Source organism: Equus przewalskii, chromosome 7, assembly GCF_037783145.1.
Source record: "Equus przewalskii isolate Varuska chromosome 7, EquPr2, whole genome shotgun sequence".
Classification (NCBI taxonomy): domain Eukaryota; kingdom Metazoa; phylum Chordata; class Mammalia; order Perissodactyla; family Equidae; genus Equus; species Equus przewalskii.
In genome coordinates, this window is record NC_091837.1 from 6,579,954 (window position 1) to 6,585,231 (window position 5,278).

General features: G+C 45.7%; 1 pseudogene; it reads right to left on the minus strand.

The window, feature by feature from the left end:
- Positions 1-1,511: 1,511 nt before the first annotated feature.
- On the minus strand, positions 1,512-3,995 carry LOC103560459 (heterogeneous nuclear ribonucleoprotein A1-like; annotated as a pseudogene).
- Positions 3,996-5,278: the final 1,283 nt, after the last annotated feature.

Consider the following 5,278-nt stretch of genomic DNA (forward strand, 5'->3'; position numbering starts at 1 on the left):
TACACATTTCCTTGTTCAGAAGGGAAAGGCTCATTATGAATTAAGACAGTGTTACTCCTTTAGTATCTCCCATCACAGAAAGTTAGCGTTGGTAGGGCTTCCTGAGAATAAGAGGACTGGTCCAAACTGATTTAAGAATCTTGTACGATGTCCTCTCCTCTTCAAGTGATGGAGACCTCATTTCTACAGTTCTTTTGAGAAGTGTTCTAGAAAATTCCCAATTCTTCCAGCAACTTCCAGGGTCATAGTTGAGTCTTTTATAACACCTTTGTCAAACCTTCCGTGTCATCTCCTTCCTCACTGTCAGCTGATAGCTTTGCTTCACGTTTCTTCAGGAGAGACAAGCAATTTCAATAGAACTTCCACCCCAATCTTTGCAGTTGAACAGACCAGGCATGCTGCTACCTCATGATATGTTCATTTGCTGTCACCTGTGCCCAGAATACCCCCACATTTCTACATGGTTCCTTCAGATCCTTTATTCAGATCTTTGCCTTCCCAGGTCACTTCCTGAGCATATCTCCTCCCATTCTACATCCTCACAATGTTTTATATTTTATATAAAATATATATGTTCATCACTGTAATGTAAGCTCCTTGAGTTCAAGGACTTTGTGTTATTCACTCTGGCCCTTCAGGCATCTAAAACAATGCTTGAAATATGTGGTAGGTGCTCAATAAACACTTCGTGGGTGAGTGAATGGCTGCTTTCATTCATAGACCTTGTTGCTGCCTGACAGGTCTGCCCAAGTCCTCTTCATCCCACCGACTCTGAATATTTGAAGACCTCTTAATTATTCTTCCTTCTATTACTCTTCCAGGGCCCTGGCTGGTGGCTGCCCAGACGCGGAAGGTGGAACTGGGCGCTTTTCTGGTGTTTGGCCCCTCCCAGCTTCTGGTGCAGCCACACCCACTCCTGGCCTCGCGCCGTCTGAGTGGCTGCAGCTCACAGGCTAGGCGGCGCCAGCCACGGGGTAACCCGCCTCTGAAGTCGCGTCAGGTGGGATCGCCGAGCGTAGACGCGGCTCACCCAGGAACCTGCATCCCTGGAGAGGAACGTAATACATGTTGCGGGGGTGGTGAGGGCGGAGGCTCGCGTAGATAGAAATCATCTTGGGAGTTTTTCCTCCCTTTTCTTTTGCCTTTTTAATCTCAGACTCTTGGAGATGGTGAAATGGTCCCTGAAATTGTGCAAACATGCGGGTGCAAATATCACAGGTATTTCAGCAGCGGGTGAGCCTGGGCGCCCCTCGTGTTCTTCCCCTACTGCTGTCTGCCTAAGTAGTCTTTGTAAAAAAACAGTTTCGCGCTTGTCAGAATCACCGCTTAAAATCCCTCCGTGGCTTTCGCCTCACCCCCAAATAAAGGTAGTAACTAGCATTTACTGAGCCCTGACCAAGTGCCATGCATTTTGTGTTAATTACCTCCTCACAACTTGGTGAGGCAGATATTGTTTTTAATCCCCATTTTGTAGATAAGGAAACTGAGGCTTGAAACATTAAGTTATCCACCTGTGTAGTAAGTGGCAGAGCCCCGGTCTACTGACCCAGAGGACCTGTGCTACCAAAGCCGACATCTCCGCCCACGCTTTCCTCTCCAGCCCACTTTCCCTGTGGGCTCCACCGCTCTGAATTTCTTCTGGTTCCTCAAACCCTCCATGCTGTCTCTTCCCTTGAAGCTTTTGCACAAAAGCTGTACCCTTGGCTAGAAATATTCTTTCCCTGACCCCTTCATTTGACTGCCTCCACTTCTCCTTCAGATCTCTGGAGGCTTTCCCCAGCCCCTTCCCTCTCTCCCTCACCACTCCCTCCCCTCTTAGGCACCCCCCCCCCCCCCCCCCCCCCCCGCCCCTTAGATGTTTCCTCAGCCCAGGCACTCCCCACCCTCTGAACTGCCTGCCCACTCATCAGGATCCCCCACCACACTGTGAGCTTCAGGAGGCCAAGGTCTTTGTTTGCCATCCCCAGCCCCTTGCACAGCCCAGGCACACAGGCGCACAGTCACTACTTACTGAACAGATCAATGTATCATGGCTCACCTGGGCGCCGTGGGGCACCAAGCTATCAGGCCACTCCTCTGGAAGGTCATGGGCAGGTGGAGGAGACAGACACATGGGTCAGGAACTGAGAGGAGGCAGTCTGGCAAGCTTTATGAAGAGCGCTTTGGGGATAGGTTGAAAGATTTTTTTCAAGAAGTGTAAAAGCTGCAGAAAAGAGCAAAAAACAACATAACAAGCACCCATATTTCCACCACCCAGAATTAACAAGGGTTAACATTTTTCAGTTTACTTCCAGTCATGTTTAAAAGAAATAAAACATTACAGATGTCACCAAAGTCCCAATAAACTATAGTCTCTGTTGCATCCCCCCTCTCTACTCCCTAGAGAAGGCCACGATCAGGTTAGCATCTGTCCCTCAGTGGCCTATCTCCTCTCTGGCTCCATAAACTACGTATGACATCATGGTTTTTTTAAGACACATTTATTCAGTATCGTGATCAGACTATTACATTTAGCAGTTAATAGCATGGGTGAAAAAAAATCTATATTAAAACCCTTTGTTGGAGTGCTTTACTCTTTACACAGAACAGAAACTGAAATAACGTGTTATACAATTAGTCACAAATATAGTCCTCAAGTTTTTTTGCCCATACACATGAATATTGTCTAAAACATGTCTTTGTAGCAGCTATGGCCTGCCACCACGGTGCTTGGCCGAGTTCACAAATCTGTTGTAAATTGTAGCTTTCCTGTCACTTCTCTGGCTCTCCTGTCCTGCTAAGCTTTCTTTCCTGGCAGTAATTTAAACCTTCTGCCGCTGCCATAGCTACTGCTGGAACTGCCATAGTCACTTTGGTGTCGTGGTTTGGCAAAGTAGTGGCTTCCACCACCATAGGGGCCAGAGCTTCTGCCTCCAAAGTTTTCTCTTTCAATGGGTCCAGAATTTGAAGATTGACTGTTGTAATTGCCACAATCATCATATCTTCCACCATCTCCAAAATCATTTCCATCATTACCAAATTTGTTATAGCCATCTCCACTGCCACCATACCCACCACCACCACAGCTTCCTCAACCAAGTCACCTCAACCACAGTCAAAGTTGTCATTCCTGCCAAAACCACCTCCATGATCACCACCAAGTTTTCCAGAACCACTTCAACCTCTTTGGACAAAGCACTAGCCATCTCTTGCTTAGACAGGGCTTTCTTTACTTCACAGTTGTGGCCATTCATAGTATGGTATTTCTGAATGACAGTTTGTCTATGGAGTCATGGTCATTCAAGGTCATGAAGACAAAGCCTCTCTTCTTGCCCCTGTCTTGGTTGGTCATGATTTCAATCACTCCAATTTTCCCAAACTGCTCAAAACAATCTCTTAGGTGATGTTCTTCAGTATCTTCTTTAATGCCACCAATAAAAATCTTTTTCACAATGAACTGGGCATCTAGTCTTTTGTGTGTGTGTGTGTGTGTGTGAGGAAGACCAGCCCTGAGCTAACATCTGCTGCCAATCCTCCTCTGTTTGCTAAGGAAGATTGGCCCTGAGCTAACATCTGTGCCCATCTTCCTCTATTTTATATGCGGGACACCTGCCACAGCATGGCTTGATAAGCGGTGCCTAGGTCCGTTCCCGGGATCCAGGTCTGCGAACCCCAGGCCGCTGAAGTGGAGTGCGTGAACTCAACCATTACACCACCGGCCGGCACCAGGGCACCCAGTCTTTGAGAATCTTCTCTTGAGACAGCCCTCTTCAGTTTCACAACTCCTCCATCCACCCCATGTGGCCTTGCATTCACACCTCCTCCCCAGTGGCATTCGTGACAAATCCAAAGCCCCCGGAGCACTCAGTGTCTGGACCTCTTCTTACTACACAGTCTGTGAGCCTTCCTCATTGCTCAAAATGACTCCTTAGACTATTGTTGCTTGTTTCATGGCTCAACCCTCCCACGAAGAGCTTCCACAGCTGTTCCAGCTTTTGAGAGACTGACTTTGACATGATGGCAGTGGGAGGGGAGACTTGAATGATGCTTACTCAGTGGTGTCCACAGGCAGAAAGAATAGGTACTTTTTTAGAAAAAGTACACAAATCATATACCTAGTATATATCATTCAGCATCTTGGTTATTTTCAATCGACATTTTCTTTTTGAGATTTGCTCAAGTCGATGTACATAGATCTGGGTTGTTTCTCTTCATTGCTATAGAGCAGACCATCATAGAAAGGTAATTGGAGAACTTCTTCAATAGGGATTCAGAGAGATGGTGCAGTCTGTTGGAGGAGACCTGGAATTGTCTGGAGACCTCCATCTCAGGAAGGCAAAGGCCAAATTGGTTTCTTTTGGGAAAGGATTTTCCAATTAAGGATTATGAACATAAGCACATCATTAGAGTAAAGATGTCAAAGTCTTTGATACCCCATCTTGGCCTTGGAAGAAAAAGAACTTTAGGAAGTAGGAGGCTACATCCGCCTTTAGAAAATTGCCTCACTTCCCTGTGATGCTCCAGGCGGGTATGATGAAGTAAGTGATAAATCTGTCAATTCCAAAACTCCAAGGAAACTTCCTTCTAAAGAACTGGCTATCTCAAAGTGTTAATAAGATTCTTGGCAAGATTAAGTCAAGTCTGAAATAACAATGAGCAAGATCAAAAATTATACATTTTTTAAAGAATTCCTTTGGAAAGAAAAACTGTAAAAATAGACTATAAACTGTTTATTCTCACGTTGTATGTACAAAATCTAAATTAGAAGTGCATTTTTAATGTGTATTAGTGAACTATTGCTGCATAACTACCCCAAATTCAGTGGAGGACAACAATGAGCACTTGTTCTCATGCTCACGGGTCTGCAGGTAGACTGTGGTTTGGCTGATCAAGAGTGGACTCAACTTAGTGGCTCAGCTTCAGACTTTGGGTCAGCTGAGATTGGCAGTTTAGGTTCAGGTCTGCTTCAAGTGTTTCTCAGGCTCCTTGCACCAACAGCTCCCCAGAACGAGAGAGCCAAGCCAAACCACACAAGCGCATTTAATGCCTCTGCTCTCCTCACACCCCTCAATGCTCCATTGACCAAGGCAAGTCATGTGATCAAGCTCAACATCAACAGCACAGGGAAAAATATTCTACCCATAGTGGGCAGAATTGCAAAGCCACAGGGGAAAGAGCATAGACATAATGCATGGAGAGTATGAAGAATTGGGACAAGTGGGCAAAAACTCAATCTACCACAAAGTGTAAATAAGAAAACAAAATTGATAACAGTTATCAACAGAAGTAGACAAAAACT